The sequence below is a fragment of the Puma concolor genome, chromosome A1, assembly GCF_028749965.1.
Source record: "Puma concolor isolate L17-30 chromosome A1, mPumCon1.1.hap2, whole genome shotgun sequence".
NCBI lineage: Eukaryota > Metazoa > Chordata > Mammalia > Carnivora > Felidae > Puma > Puma concolor.
Window position 1 is genome coordinate 123,796,426 of NC_141667.1, and position 17,942 is coordinate 123,814,367.

Consider the following 17,942-nt stretch of genomic DNA (forward strand, 5'->3'; position numbering starts at 1 on the left):
GTAGTGAGATGAACATCTTTGCCTTGCTCCCAATCTTAGTGGGAAAGCTACAGAGGATTTAGGGTAGTAAAACTATTCGTTTGATCCTATAATGTAAATATTGGTCATCATACATTTGTCAAAATCCATAGCATGCACAACACCAAGAGTGAACTTAATGTAAACTATGGACTTTGGGAGATAATGATGTATCACTGTTGGTTCATCTGTTGTAACAAATGCACTACTATATGCTTCAAGATGATCATAGTGAGGGAAGCTGTATATGTGTCAGGGCAGGGAATATATGGAAACTCTCTGTATTTTGGGCTCAGTTTTCCCATGAACCAAAACTGTTCTAAAAAAAATCTTTTAAAATATATATACACAAAAGAATTTTGGAATTTGGAATTACATTATTACACAAGTGCCATTTTTGTTTGTTTGTTTGTTTGTTTGTTTGTTTGTTTGTTTGTTTGTTTGTTTGAAAATCAACTCAGGCAAGCCAGAGAAATATAATTAGACTTATATTGGAAAACAAATTCTTTTTACTCCATGTTCTGCTCTATACAACTCTATATTTCCTGTTTATAAAATTAGTTTAAATAAAAATCTGTTCTAACATTTATGCAAAATGGGTCACTTATGTTTACTTTATTTACCTCTATACCATACATTTAAACGCCTCTGAAATTATTCTGAGAATTTTGTCACTATTTTCAACTTCTTTCAGAAAAAATACTCTATCTAACTAGAATATTGGAGAATCTCTCCATCTGTTTTTTCTATTACTGTATCCAAACTTTAAGTTGTCTTAGTGTTGTAATATTTAGGATATTTACTTTGATTGTTATTGTTATATTGCTATTTAAAATGCCCTCTAATTTTCTTTCATATATACTCCTTAATCTGGAAAAAAAAACATCTATTTTTAGGAGCCAATGTATTTTGAAGCACTGAGGTCACATCTGCTGTTTCAGACTTTACTACGATTTTAGACTTCTTTTCTTCCATGTGTTTTTTTCATGCATTTTAGGTTTCTTATTCATTTTGGCAGGAACAGGAGGCTTCAGGGGTCCAGAAGTCTTCTTAGGCAGCTCAATTTATTGCAGCTGCTCTTGATCTGCCATCTGTTGTTTTGAACGACAATACCTCTTATTGTCCATCATGTGCACGTGCGTCTAATGTTTCAGTCTTTCACAGTAATGTAAGAAGACATAAACCAATACCATTTACAGGCAAGATTTATATTACATTCATCTTTTAAACAGATGGCTTTCATGCCCTTATTCATGCTTATTTGTTTTCCATGTTGACTCTGGTAGCACAGGTTACAGGTGTCTTTCCATGAAACCTGACAAATGTTTGCTAAACTTCCCAATTTAATCAAATGGAACCTAGACTAGAGTGATAATTTGTCTCTTCATTAAATTCCAACCAATTTCTCACTTTTATAATTGAAGACAATTCATGTAACAACCCCAAACACAGTACCTATATTTTATTAAAATTAATATTCTGAAAATATTTTATACCTTAAAACAAATGATAACTATATTTCCTGTGTTAAGATCCATAGAAGAGCAAATGAAAAAATATCTATTAGAATACTAATATTAACTGGATTGGCTGACAAAGCCAAGTATACTTCCTGGATAGGTCTTTTTTTCTGAGATTGATGTTTTTTCATTTGAGAAAGAAATTTATTTTACTCTCAACTTGATAGAATTTATTTTACACTGTAACCCATACACCTAAACATACAGTAAGGCTTTGGCTATATAGCAGTAACTTTTTTCAAAATATGGAAAGAACGATATTAAAACAATTAGGAAGGAGAGGTTACCAGTAGAGACACAGAAATTTGATGTTTAGTTGGAATTTTGACTTTAGAGCTTCTATAAATATGTATCTACTTTTTACAGTATTTTTATAAAAATAACAAGATTTGAAAGAGGCATGTCATTACCTCTGTCTCTTGTTTTTTTTCTTGTTACCTATCAAAGAATCTATATTTACTTAGCAACCTAAGGGGATCTCCATTCCCTTATGGATGTAATTATGAGTGTAATTATGAATTTAATGAATTCATAGTGATTTATTCATCACTGTATAAAAATATGCATGGTAAAACAGTAAAATACACAGAGTAAAAATAATAAGCATACCAAAAAAACCCTATTATTTTCAGCCTTCTGATAACCTATATACTATTACAGGAAGAAAATGGAAAAAAAAAACAAGTTTTACTCCTAGAACTCCTATTACATATTACCACATCTAAATATAAGTACACTTTTCTTCCTCCCAGAAGCTGAAATCAAAGCAATACTCTCAGCTATGATTTCTTGAATGTATGTGTCTCATAAGATAGAGCATTTATTTTAGTATTTTTAGTAAATATTTCTGAATTCCTATATGTACAAATATTTCTCAAATACCTATCTGGTAACAAAGGTGTGTTGAAAGAAATGCTTGGGAAAACCAATGTATTTGTAGATTATTTTCTTGGACAGAAGTGAGAGATAACTCTGAAAATTCTCAATTCTCCTTTATATCTTTATGGATTTTAAGAATAGGCAGATCTCCCAAAACACACTTCCTGAGGTCTAAGATCTCCAACCTTTCCAAAAATTTTTTTTTTCAGAGTTTAGGGTCTCAATCCAAAGTCCTCTTTAAACTTTATCAAAAGCATTTTCCTTTTCTACCACCAGGTGGCAGATGGATCCACTTTTTGGCACAAGACCCCAACCCCGCCCTACCGGAAGTTGTCATGCAAAGGAAACCTCTTTAGCCACGCCTAAAGTTCAGCACCCTAGACGCGGACAGCGACACCGCCCAGTTTAGTCTCATGACTTGCTGCAGAGGTTTTCACCTGACAAAGGAACTGGCCAATCCCAACTGGTTCAAAGGGCCGTGTGACTGGCTAAGTTACAATGCCAGATATGGAGGGGGTAAGAACCCCTTGATTTTAGATATTTAGGCTGGCAAGGAAACCAGCTGATATTAAATAATATCCCTTATTGCAAAATGTTGACTTTTTTCTCTCTCTACTCCCAGATTCTAAGTGCATGCTTGTAATTGTTGTCTTCGTGTGTGACAGACATTAGATCATCCAACCTTGGTGTGTTGGTTTATTCCAACAAAATGCCTAAGACATCAAAGGCGGTACAAAAGTCTGTGTGAGTTATGGCGGCCAATACCTCGTCTTACACAAAGCTGCTTGTCAGTTTTCTCAAGAAATTAGCATGAGGCTAGATAGCTTTTTCTGCATTGTTTGCCAATTAATTATTCTCAAAAACACAAAAAGCAGCTTTGTTCGCATGAAAGAACTGTTTTAGGCAAAGGGACTGATTGGACTGAAGCACAAGTGTGCCCAAGAAGTGACGATTTAGGTGTTATCTTTCCAGTTGCTTAGCAACAAATTTAGACAAAAAGAGCATGTTTGTGGATTTTAATTCGTGTCTCAGAATGGCAAAAACTCAAGGGCAAATGAAAATGGGCTCAGGACAGCATAACATATTAACTGAGACTAGGGCTTAGAATCAGAGTCTAATTAAATCCCAGTCCTGGGGCATCAGGTACGGCCAAGTAGCTGTTTAAGGAGCTGTTTAAGATGGACGAATAGGTTAAATTCAGCTTAGTTTTAGCTATAATTCATCCACGTTAAACTGATTTCTTTCTCTTTCCCACTTTATTTTGGCGGTGGTAATTCAGAACTTTAACCAGCAGAGGGCGAATTTACTGCATTTTCCGCCCCTAAGACACTCCCTCTTTCCTTCCCCTACCCCCACCCCTCTCCCCTTGCCCAGGAGACATTAATTTCCTAGGCTCCTCAAATATACTGAGGGAGGTGTGGTGGAAAGATAGTAGCACACAGAGCTTGGCAGAGTGCCCGCCCTGTCACCCTTGGATCTGTGGTTGCTCTTGTATCTCCTTGCTTAAGGCTGCAAAGGGGATTGCAGTGGTTGTTCAGGAGGGGGCAGGGATGAAAAACAGCCCCATCCCTAGGAACTGTATGTTTGGGATCACTAGCTTCAGAGAATTAAGGGGGCCAGGGGGTAACCTAGTTAGAGGAGGAATGTAACCTGTGAAAGTTCCAAAGAGAAAAAAAAGCAGTTGACTTTTCAGGACCAATAGCTCAGTATGCTGGAACATCAGCCACAAAAAAAAAAAAAAAAAAAAAAAAAGGTTGGGGGTGGAGGCTCTGCCCTGGCTTTGCCACTCTAGGAACAAAAATAAGAGGTTGAGGGGTAGGGAAAGGAGAAGATGAAAGGAAAGACTAAGAGTCTGGCTGAGGGGCGCCTGGGTGGCGCAGTCGGTTAAGCGTCCGACTTCAGCCAGGTCACGATCTTGCGGTCCGTGAGTTCGAGCCCTGCGTCAGGCTCTGGGCTGATGGCTCAGAGCCTGGAGCCTGTTTCCGATTCTGTGTCTCCCTCTCTCTCTGCCCCTCCCCCGTTCATGCTCTGTCTCTCTCTGTCCCAAAAATAAATAAACGTTGAAAAAAAAATTGAAAAAAAAAATTGAAAAAAAAAAAGAGTCTGGCTGAGTCATCTTTAATACAAAACAAACAAAGCAAGCCACTTGGGGGGGGGGGGCGGGGGAGACAATGAGAGAAAGCTTGCCAGAATGCAGGGCAGAGCAATAAAGCATGCTGCACAAAGTTAATTTATTGTTGGGCAGAGCCTTCCACATTCTCAACAAACACAGTATTTGCTCCAGAGGGGCGTTTTACCTAGTATTGTAGGATTTTGCAGAATCTCCTTGGGCAGGCAGCCAGAAATCCTATTAATTGGACATGTCCTTTCTCCTCTGTATATTTATGTCTCAGAATTCATCTAACTCAGTTTCAAACTAGCAAAATTAATTTTTTCTGGAGGCCATTAAACTAAATATTATGTGGCATTGCAGTTTCTCTCCTTCAATCATTAAATTTCTGTAAAGCTAATTTTTAAAGGACACCATTTCATTAATAAAATCAACTCCTGAAAGAGTATGAAACTCTTAAAGTTGGTTATTTTGGGGGGGCAAGAGAAAGAGGTCTTAACAAGATAGATCAACACTTTTCAGAAAGAATGATTTGACTCACAATTTCATGGTTAGTCTTAGAGATAAAATACACTTTGATGGTATGTTGAACACCTGTGTTTTTGTAGCATGCCCTCTGTACATAAGCACTTATAATATAAATTTTCTATGCATATACCAAATTTCATTCATCTTGTACCAAGATCTAAACAAGTGCTTAAAAATGCCTATAGGGGCGCCTGGGTGGCGCAGTCGGTTAAGCGTCCGACTTCAGCCAGGTCACGATCTCGCGGTCCGTGAGTTCGAGCCCCGCGTCGGGCTCTGGGCTGATGGCTCAGAGCCTGGAGCCTGTTTCCGATTCTGTGTCTCCCTCTCTCTCTGCCCCTCCCCCATTCATGCTCTGTCTCTCTCTGTCCCAAAAATAAATAAACGTTGAAAAAAAAAATTAAAAAAAAATGCCTATATAATTCTAACTATAATTATAATCTCCCCATGGAAGACAGAATTACCTTTTAAAAACCTAAGTAGTAAGTTAGCAAACAAGCACTTAATAAAAGAAAAAAAAACCTAATAGCCAGTTAGCATACAAAAAGCTTTTCAACATCATTAATTACCAAAGAAAGGAAATTTTAAACAACAGTAAAATGCCTTTACCCACCCAAGAGAATGACTTGATTAATTAATAATAAAACATGACATTTCCAAGTGTCGGAAAGGATGGGACAACTTCAACCAGCGCACATTCTGGTAGAGTGTGACTTGGTACAATCATTCTGGAAAACTGGCAGCATTTAGTAAAGTACCATATATGTATACCCTCCAACTCAGTAATTGCACTCTTTAGGTATATACTTAATAGAAAGGCTTATATGTGCATACAAAAATACATGTACAAGAAAGTTCATCATAGCTCAAACTTGGAAGCACTTCAAATGTACCCCAACAGTATAATGGAAAATATATTGTTATTACCAAATACAGAAATATATACAGCACTGACATTTTTTTAAAATTATGTATGCCTAAAATCTCACAGACATAATGTAATGTCCAGCAGGAAAAAAATCAGAAGCCAAAGAAAACATTTTGTATGATTCTATTTATATAAAACTCAATAACTGAAAAACTACCCTAAGATGATAAAAGTCAAAATAGCAGTTCCCTTTGGTGGAGATAAAGACTAGCAGAGAGCTCTAAGGAGTCTTCAAGGGTATTGGTAATATTCTATTTCTTGATCTGGGTGGTGGTTACAGGTATGTTCGCTCTGTAAAAATCTCTTGAGCTATATATACACTATGATTTGTATGCGCTAATTATGTTACACTGCAATAAAAAAAAACCCAAAGACAGATAATTTCATACTTATATTTAAAACCATTCCATGTCTTACCATTACACTGAGAGCACACACTAAATTCCTTAGTATAGCTTATAAGGCCCTGAATAAACTAATGTTACCTAATTTCTAATCTCTTATTAACCACTTTCTCTCTTCACTATTACACTTGAATTACTCTGACCTTTCATCAGTGTCTAGAACTTATCAATCTCTTTTCTGTCTTGGAGACTTTGGGCTTGCTGTTTTCTCTGCCTCAAATTAATTATTGCTACCTCTTTTCATGACATGCTTCTTGTAACTCTTCCACTTTCAGATTAATAACATCTTTTTAGAGAAGCTTGCTTTGACTCTCCTGTCTAAAGTCCCTGTGTTATTTCTCTGTGTGCTGCTGTAACAAATTACCACAAATGTAATGGCTTTAAACAACACAAATCTATTACCGTAGACTTCTGAGGGTCAGAAGTCCACGATGGGTCTCACTGGGCTAAAATCAAGGTATTAGCAGGAATGTTTTCCTTCTGGAGGTGGCAGAGAAGAACCCATTCCCTTTCCTTTTCCAGATTTTAGAGGCTGCCTGTCTGTTTGGCATGTGACCCCTTCTTCCACCCTCAAAGTCAGCTGTGCAGCATCTTAAAATCTTGACTTTGACATTCTCTCCCCTGTCTCTCTATTCCACCCTTGTAATAATGTTAGGTCCATCCAGATAATCCAAGATGACCTCCTGATATGAAAGGTCAGCTGATTAACAATATTAATTCTCATTTTTTACGTATAACATATTTAAAATTCTGGGGACTAGAATGGGGACATCTTTTGGAAGGGTATTATTCTGCCTACCACAATCCCCCTCTTTTTTCTAGCACAGCATCATGTTTATTTCCTTAAAAGCACTACTCATAATTTTTTATTGTTTTATATATCTGTTTACTTGTTAACTCTAGTATAAATCTATGACAGCAGACCCTATCTATCCGTCTTGTTACCTGCTGTTTCCCCAGTGCTTAGCATAATGCCTGGCACACTTTAGTTCAAAAAGTATTAGTGGAAAGAATAAATAAATGATTATGATTTTAGGTTTATGTTTTGACACTTAGCTCTGTTTGGTTTTTATCTTTCCTTATCATATAAAAGTATATATTGTGTCTTGCAGGAGGGGAATTTCTGAAGGAATCACAGCATAGATTTTTTAATCTCCATCATACTAACTCACTGCAAAAAAAATGATGCCTACAGATAGAGACCCATATATGTCACAAACATATCTTCATCTTTTTATTGTACTTATAAGGATAGTTTATAAGTTACCTCCTGCTAGAAAATAGGATATCACAGGGCTCATACTGCTGAAGAAAAGATAATCAAGGATGAAAAGTGGCAATTCTTTGTTATAAGCATGTGAGAAAATATGTGGTGCATAGATCTCTAAGTCTGATCCTAGGATTTAGCTACAAAGATAGGTATCATCAGGCAACCATTTTTAATCTCTGTTTTACCAGGTTATAATATCATATACCAAAGGTTTTTAAATACGTAGTGATTCATTTATTTATTCAGCAAATATTTATTGATCATCCTTAAATGTCAGGTACTCTTCTAGGCTCTGGGTACACAGTATGAATAATACAAAGTCCCTATGTTTAGGGCATCTACAAATTGATACATAATATTATGTGAGGTGGCAAGTGATATAAAGAAGAAGGGTATGATGAGAAAGCAACAGAGGGTTTTGAATGGATGTTTTATTTATGTGATAAAAAGACAAGTCTGATTGTTGTCTGGGTGGAAGAAGAGAGACCAGTTTACTGCCATTGCAGTAAAATAGTCAAAAGACAATGATAGTGTGAACTAGGATGACAGTACTGGAGTTAATAAAAATTGGTTGGATTTGAGATATTTTTTGACATGGTTTGATGATGGATTTGAATGTGGAATGTTAAATAATAAAGAATGGCCCTCTGTTTGGGGTATCTTGGTGATTGGTGGTGCCATTTACTGATATGGGGAAGTCAGGGTTAATCTGGGGATGGAAAATCAAGAATTCTGTACATGTTAAACTTGAAAGGCTTGTTGAAGTTATAAAGTTATCTTCATTGGGCAATTGAATATTTGGGTCTGAGGAGGTAGGGAAGATATCACATCTAGAAATAAGAATTTTAGAGTAAAGATTAGGAAAACTATATTTAAAATGCAATGAAACTGGATGAGATCATCTAGGGAATTAGTGAACGCAGAGAAGATTGGCCAGTCCTAGCGCACTTCGACATTTAGAGGTCTAGAAAATGAGGAGAAGCCAGCAAAGGAGATTCGGGAGAGTAGCCAGTGTGGTAGGAGAAAACCCAGGAGAGAATGTGCCCTGGAAGTCATGTGGAGAAATTGTTTCAAGAAGGAGGAAGGAAATATTCCTGAGAGTTTAGTAAAATACAACTTGAGATGGAAAGATGACGGTTCCTTGTGACCTTGACAGAGCAGATTCAATAAAGTAATGAAATAAAAACATGATCTAAGGGTGTCTGGGTGGCTCAGTTGGTTAAGCATCCGACTTTGGCTCAGGTCATGATCTCATGGCTTGTGAGTTCGAGCCCCGTGTCGGGCTCTGTGCTGACAGCTCAGAGCCTGGAGTCTGCTTCAGATTCTGTGTCTCCCTCTCTCTGTGTCCCTCCCCGCTCTCGCTCTCACTCTCTCTCTCTCTCTCTCTCAAAAATAAACATTAAAAATTTAAAAAAAAAAGCCTGATCTAATGTGACAATCCATTATGAAAATATTATTCAGCTTGGATTCCTTTTAAATAATGCTACTCGAAGGGTACCTTGGTGGCTTAGTTGGTTAAGCACTGGACTTTTGATTTTGACTTAGGTCATGATCTCACGGTTCGTGAGATTGAGCCCAGTCCTAATTGGGCTCTATGCAGACAGTGCAGAGCCTGCTTGGGAGTCTCTCTCTCCCTCTCTCTCTCCCGGTCCCCTGCTCTCCCTCCCTCAAAATACATAAATAAAATTTAAAAATAACAATAATGCTACTTGAAGCAGAGATTATATGAATTGCCAAGACTGATGGTCTATATTTATGTAACAAATTAGTAAAACTTCTAAATTCACAATTTCTTGATATGAGATCAAAGTATATAGATGGATTCACTGTAATGGTGGCTGCTGGGGGGAAACACTGATACAGTTTCTTCATAGCTCTGAAGACATTACTGTATTCTCTGCCCATAATTTGCAATAACGAAAATCATAATTTTAAATTCCTCCCCTCTTCTGAAGTAGATACAGATACCTACTCTGTGCCTTGAAATAGAAATATAAACTTCTTTAGGGGGAGCTTTTTGCTGAACTTCCTATTTTATCTAAACCAATGGCTTTCAAAGCATTTTCCAAGACCTCCATATGGTGCATTGATGTTTGCGAACTAGTTCATTATATTACTTGCATTTATACCATCATGAGGCTGTTTCCAGTCATCACCATTGTGATCTCAAGGTCTCTAATCTTACAAGGTGTCCACTTCACTGAGCTCTTAAATCCTTTGCAGGGGTCCAATAAATAAGTTTTAGAACATGATCACTAAATAATCTGTGCTGGCTCTTTTTCACAGAAGTGTTAAAATGAGAGACTTTTCTTCCAAAGATTGTTTCATCTCATGTAACACTCAATCAGCACTATAGCCATTCAGTTACTAAATATTATTAAGCACCTTCTATGTGTTTGGCCTATTCTAGGATCAGAAAACATGATGTTGAATGAAATGCGCACCATTCCAGCCTCACAAAACTTGGATCCTAACAGGTAAGATAGGTAACTGTTACAATAAATACATTACAGACTACCATAAGAAGACAATAGTATGATAAAAGAACTCAGAACTGCAGGTTTGGGGTGGAAGTTTGGGAAAGACTGGGCTCTGAAAGATGACAAGTTATCCAGGAAGGGAAACAGTGACTAGCAATAGGGAGAAGCATGTACAAAGGTTTGGAGGCAATGACACAACAGAAAGGTAGTGCATTTGAAGCACTCTGTGAGCAAGGGAATAAACTATCATTATTTTTCTCTCCTTTAGGATGACCTATATACTCAATACTTTTTAGTGACTTTCAAATTACATTGAAATTGATTTTTATTCACTATTATGGTTAAATGTCAAATTTTATTTTTTTAACCTTAATAATTTGTCAACTTTTCAATAGGTTTGATTTTTTTTTTTTTTAAATTTTTTTTTTCAACGTTTATTTATTTTGGGGACAGAGAGAGACAGAGCATGAACGGGGGAGGGGCAGAGAGAGAGGTTTGATTTTTTTATAGAACAAAAATTAAAATAAAATAAATCTGAGCCATTGTGACTTTCTCTTCAGGCCAGATACTAATTTCTAATATGAAAAACAGTGGTTTCAAATGAAATAATTTGAATTTATGGTCAATAGCTATGAGTACTAATTATTTAAATGTAACTCTTTAAAACTTTGGGGAAAAAAGATTACAAAAGGAATCGGGTGGGTAAGTAGAGGGAACTCTTTCAAGAAAGTTTTTTGGTTTTGTTTTTGGGGGGTTTTTTGGTAAAGAAGAGAGAAATGAGCAGTAACTAGAAGGAGAAATTGGGTCAAAAAATGGTTACTTTAAGATGTAAGAAATAACAATATGCCTGTATGCTGATGGGAAATATCCTGTAGAAAGGAGAAAACTGGCAATACAGGGGCGGCGGAAAGCAATGTCTTTGAAGATATGACACGGGAGGGGATATGAGTACTCATGGAAGGGTGGCCTTAGCAAGGAGCACGGACAATTTAATATCACAGAACATGAGGCAGGGTACAAGGGAACAAAGACAGGTCAGAAGGTCAATGTGGTGTGAATTTGTGGACACAGTCTTCTGACTGCTTCATTTATCAGTGAATAAAGAAGATGCTCTACTGATACAGGATATGGGCGTGTGCTAAAGGTTGAGAAAAGAGCAGAGAGTAAGAAGTAGTCCCAGCAAATGGATGAGGTAGGAGGACTAATGGACTAGGAAAACACAATATGATCACGAGGCAGCATTAAGGGCCATTTGACATTTGTAATTACAAATAGAAAGTGAGAACAGCAAGAAATATTGTGATATTTTCTCCAATCACTTTTTTTTAAGAGTTTATTTTATTTATTTATTTAATGTTTATTTTACAGAGAGAGTGTGTGTGCATGCGAGCAGGGTAGAGGCAGAGAGAGAGGGAGACAGCGGATCCAAAGCTGGCTGAGTGCTGACAGCAAAGAGCCCAACCTGGGGCTCGAATTCACAAACCATGAGATCATGACCTGAGCCAAAGTTGGATGCTTAACCAACTGAGCCACCCAGGTGATCCTAAAGATTTTCTTTTTAAGTAATCTCTGCACCCTATATGGGGCTCAAACTCACAACTCCAAGATCAAGAGTCAAATGCTCCAGTGACTGAGCCAGCCAGGCAGCCCTCTCCTATCACTTTAACCAATGTGTATACAGGCCTGGTATTGGCAAAGTTTGGATTTATGAATAGTAGGATTTTTAGAAGCATGTATATATATTAAAGTGTGAGAAGGTCAGGGAGTTAAGGGTGTATGAAATGGAATGATTATAGTGACTGGCCATGGGATTTTAGCTGGATAAGGTGAAGTAAGGACATGGGGGTGGTAGTACTAATGGATTTTATGTATTGGAATGGTGAAGTGATTTTTGAAGTTAGGCTCTTAGAGGGTGTAAGCTGGAAAAATTGGACAGGGTAGCCAGACAGTTGGATGCTCAAAATGGCTAAGAGAGAAATTGCAGGCATTGATAACATGAAATCTATATCTGACTTGGGATGGGAGTAAGTGGCTGAGTTGGGTAGAGTACTGGCTAACTACAGGAGAGAAGGTCAAGGAACGGAGAGGCTGCTGAAGATACACCTATCTGGATATTGATGTTACCAAGAATTATGGCTGGAGTAACACTGGACAGCATGATGAAGAATCAGCAGTTAAAATGTTCAAGGAATGAGGATGAGTGACATGGGGTCAGCGGATGGCCGCCATGAGGGGAGGTAGTAGGTGGAAGAATTCCATGACGTGAAATTCCAAGCTGAATGTTGTTAGGCAAAAGGGTGGTGGAGTGATGTGAAAGTGGCACCAAGGAGCAGGAAGAGAATTTCTTCTTTCTAGGCCCAGTAGTATTAGGGGTAAAGAGAAAGCATAGCTACCTTTTGAGAAAAATAAATATAAGTCACGTCTTCAGGGAGAGCCAGTTTTTAGTCAGAAGGTGAATTTTCAGAAAAAAAGGCTGAGGATATAGGGAAGTTTGCTGACTGACCAGAGGGCACAGTGAAAGGAAAGAAAAGAAATCCACAAAACAACACGTAAGTTACTCTCTGGGGGAAAAAGAGTTGATGGGGGAGTTCGAACATTTGGAAACTGACATCAACTGTGAAGTTAATCTGATGATGGTAGCAATAGGAGATACTGTTGATAAGGCCATGACACAGGGGTGAGTTATGGTGCGGGGCGGGGGCTGGGGGTATCTGGTCAGAACATTCAGACTTCTTGGGCTCTCACTTCACTAAAACTGGCATCTTCCCTTCAGCCCAAGGCTACACAGAGACCCCCTCTGGCCCCTGCCAATGCAGGTTTGAAGGCCAGAGACATGGGGCAGTTGCCATCTAACGTGAGAGTTTCCTTCCACTGCCTTAGATACAATCCATAGCAGGAGGAATCACAAGGTGCTGGCTTTCTACGCATTTTGAAGACAAACCCACTCCTGAAGCCCATGCTTCTCTAAAGATGAGAACATTGGGGCAACAGTTGTGCCAATGCTGCCAGCACTTCTCATCTGGGGCAATGGCCTGTGACAACCAGAAGGCAACATGGATGTCTTAAAAGTAGCACAGAGCAGAAGAATACTCATGTTTTTGCTATGGCTGGGAAGGGTATTCTGAAATATGGAAGTTCAGTTAGAACCTCCCAGAGGAATTTTTTTTTTTTTTTTTTAGTTTAAAAGTTGGCTACTTTCTATCACCAAAATCTGAAACACAATGGCCTAATCAGTAACTGTGGACATTTTGAAACATCCTAATATTTAAAAGGAAATTAAAAGTAAGTCTTGCTTGCTATCAATGCTAAAAATCACAAATAGACACACACATTCTGAGTCACTGTAATAATTCTCTAGTCTCAGTTCACAGAATCTCTGCAGATTCAATCTGGCATCAAATAACAGCCCATTCTTCTCTGCCACCATGGCCACTGGGAGCTGATGAGGACAAAGATACAGCACCTTAGCTACAGAGAAGAAGAAAGAAGTGCTTTCAGGTGACATTTGGTTTGGGGGAAAGGCTAGAAATGTAAAAGTCTGTTTTTCTGAGCAACCCTGAGCAATACTGGAAAATTTCACCATGTTATCTTTTTTTACACCAATTCAAGTAGGAGTTAGGGTACCTTAGTTTACCTGTGCTTCTGTCCCTGATAACTTGCAAGTCACCAAGTGACTCTCTTACAGCTTCTCCATGTATACAAGTGAAAAATGAAACTGCCCAAAAGTGTCAAAGGGGATTTCGGAGCCACTGCTGACTTGAGACCAGGGTGTTTCTACCTCCAAGTTGGAAAGAACGTTCACATCTTCATTTCCAGGCCTTAGCTAATAAGTGAGACACAAAAAGTGCTCCTCCCCGAAGAGACCTCACTTATGCCAGAGAGAACAGCCAGAGGCAGATGCCAAATTTAAGGTGGGAGCCTATAAGTAACAGCTACAAAGTGAATCAGGTTCTTAGAAGGACACAGTGCACCAAGAGGGACAACTTTTTCTAAGTTGTATGTTAATGTGGCAATGAGGATTTAGCTCACCTGATACCATTTCACCTAAAGTCAATTCTCCTGATGCCAATTGACCTAATTAATTTGGCTAAAATTAGCATTTTCTAGAGCAGTGGTTCTTAATCTTGGATATGAAGTAGGTAATTCTGGCCTGGGGAATTTTTTAAAAAGTAATGTCCTGGGGCGCCTGGGTGGCGCAGTCGGTTAAGCGTCCGACTTCAGCCAGGTCACGATCTCACGGTCCGTGAGTTCGAGCCCCGCGTCGGGCTCTGGGCTGATGGCTCGGAGCCTGGAGCCTGTTTCCGATTCTGTGTCTCCCTCTCTCTCTGCCCCTCCCCCGTTCATGCTCTGTCTCTCTCTGTCCCAAAAATAAATAAACGTTGAAAAAAAAATTAAAAAAAAAAAAAAAGTAATGTCCAGTCTACAACCCCAGAAATTCTGATTCCTTTTGGTTGAATCCAGGCATTATCACATACACAAGTAACAGATAAAACAAATAATAATATTTTAGTACAAATATGTCCCAAATATTACATGGGACATATTGCATGATACATGCTTATTCTAAGAAATTATTCATTATTTACGAAAATTTAAATTTAATTGGCTATTCTATATTTTTACTTGCTAAATCTGGCAACTCTACCTGTAACTCTAGTTTTAGCCAGGATTGGCTCTATTTATGTAGATCAGACCGATTGGACTGGGTTTACTGAATGTTTTCTGATTACATTTGCATCTTTTTAAAAGCATATTTTCCCCATTTCTAGGCAGTTCAAGGATTCATTTTTTACCTGTTTCTAAAGAACTATTAAATATCTATTATTTTTATATTCTATTGTATTTCATATATTTATAATATATTAGGCTTCATTTGATTCATCCAATATAACCCTTTTGAGAGTATCTACTTCCTTTTTAATATTCCCTATTGTTTTGTATTCCTTTCTGCATTTACTAGAATTTCCACTGGGGGAAAGTGGAGAGATAAATAAAACAGAATTGGCAAGATGATGGTAATTGTTCAAAGCTGGATGATGAGCACACAAGGGTTCACTTCATTCTACAATTCATTCTAATTTATGTAATTGAAACTTTTTAAAAAAGATTTTGTTTTATTTTCTTATGTAATCTCTACCCCTAATGTGGGGCTCGAACTCATGACCCCAAGATCAAAAGTCACATGTTCCACTGACTGAGCCAGCCAGGTGCCCATATGTAATTGAAGCTTTTGAAACAGTTTTTAAATAAATTTTTATTTTTAATTTTTTTTTCAACGTTTATTTATTTTTGGGACAGAGAGAGACAGAGCATGAACGGGGGAGGGGCAGAGAGAGAGGGAGACACAGAAACGGAAACAGGCTCCAGGCTCTGAGCCATCAGCCCAGAGCCTGACGCGGGGCTCGAACTCACGGACCGCGAGATCGTGACCTGGCTGAAGTCGGGCGCTTAACCGACTGCGCCACCCAGGCGCCCCTTAAATAAATTTTTAAAAACCACAGTTAATAGATGAAATAGACACTTCAGACAGGGTTTCAGACAGGGTTCAGTATTCCAAATAGCAAAGTAATACTAATTCATGATATATCAATAACCCAAAAAAACAAAAGAGAGAAAGAAAGAAAGAAAGAAGTCTCGGGGCGCCTGGGTGGCTCAGTCGGTTAAGCGTCCGACTTCGGCTCAGGTCATGATCTCACGGTCTGTGAGTTCGAGCCCCGCGTCAGGCTCTGTGCTGACAGCTCAGAGCCTGGAGCCTGCTTCAGATTCTGTGTCTCCCTCTCTCTCTAACCCTCCCCTGTTCATGCTCTGTCTCTCTCTGTCTCAAAAATAAATAAACATTAAAAAAAAAAAAAGAAAGAAAGAAGTCTCTCTCTTTCACACTTGTCTGCAGCCAAGTTCTCCTTATAGACAACCCACCGATGTCAAATCCTTGTGTCTCTTTCCAGGAGGATCTTCTATACATATGCCAGTATATATACACATATATTTTACAAAATGCTAATTTAATCTATCTATTGATCTTAGTTTTTATTTTTAAAAATTTTAAATTTATTTTGAGACAGAATTATAGGATTAATTAAATTAGGAATTAAAACTTAGAATTTTTAACAAATGTTTATTCTGAGGGAGAGAACAGGGGAGGGGCAGAGAGAGAGAGAGAGAGAGAGAGAATCCTAAGCAGGCTCTACACTGCCAGCACAGAGCCCAAAGCAGGGCCTGAAAACCCAAAAACCGTGAGAACATGACTGGAGCCTAAATCAAGAGTGAAATGCTTAACCAACTAAGCCACCCAGGCATGCCATTGCTCTTAGTTTTAAAAATCTTTCCATATAAAGCTATCTTATTATTTACCACCTGCTATTTCATTGTATGAATCATACTGGCATTTACTTAAGCAATGTCCTATTTTGGGATTCAGTGAGGTGTTTTTTTTTTAATTCCTGGTTATTATACAATGTTGCGATGCATATTCTTTTACAACCATCACTTCACACCTGCTCAACTATTAGTATATTTCTTTAAAATAAATTATTTTTAAAATTTTTAAAAATTTATTTAGAGAGAGAGAGCGCGCACACACACACACACACACACACACACACACACACACACACACACGAGAGCAGGGGAGGGGAAGAGAGAGAGAGAGACAGAATCCCAAGCAGGATCCACTGACAGTACAAGATCTCACGAACCATGAGATTGCGACCTGAGTGGAAACCAAGAATTTAACACTTAACCAACTGAGCCACCCAGGTGTCCCTAAAACAAATTTCTAAACTGGAATTGTTAGGTCAGTATTTTTAAAAATTATAGCAAAAATTGTCACATTACTCTTACCAATTTATATCTCATTAGCAATATGTCTGAGCTCAAATTACTCTCAAAAGCAAAGACTGAGACAATAGTTTCTGCACAGGTAATTAGTTTGGGAGATGATCCAAAGGACCAGGAAAAGTGAGAAAGAGAAAAGCCAATCCAGGATGCGTTATTGAGATAGCCACTGTGAGCAACTGAGGTTTCAGCCAGCCAGAACATTAAACAGGGGTGTAGGATGCCTCTTGTACTTGTTCACCCAAGGATCAACTGAGATAAACGTTTGTTTCTCATCACTCATTGGTTGAAGGTTGACCCAGAAGTGTTAAGTCCCATACTTCTGGGTAAACCTGTATCTTTAAGGACCAGAGTCCCTTAATAAGACATCAGAAAAGCCTTAGGAAAGAAAGCAAAAGACTTAAATGCATGCTTGAGGCAGGACCCTGTCCTCAGAAATGAGTCTAAGGTCACAGAAGATTTTGTTTATGGCAGCAACAGGCAGCATCAGGGGTTAAGTTTAGAGCACATGAGGGAAGGTACAAGTAAGTATGTGAAAGACCACAAATGAGAACACCTGGTGAATTGCACCCTTGCTAGCACACTGTGGCATTAAACTTTGTAACCATTTCCAATCAATGGATGAAAAAACTTTATCTCAAAGGAGTTGTGTTTTGAATTTGTTTGAACCATATGTTTAAAACATCTGCATGTATTTTCATTTCTGTGAAATGTCCCTTGTACATTTTTCTATTTGTTTTGAGGGCTTTTCTCAATTTGCAGGAGTTACTTCTATGAATAGAAATTAGCCCTTATTTGTGACATTAATGATATTTTGCCTTTTGATTTTGTTCATGGTGGTCTTGCAATACAATTTTTAAAAATTTGTTTATAAAAAATATTTCATCTTTTATCACTTTAGTATTGTCATGCTTATAAAATCTTTCCCCACTTTGAGATTATTTTTAAAAATTCATCCGTTTAGTGGATCAGTC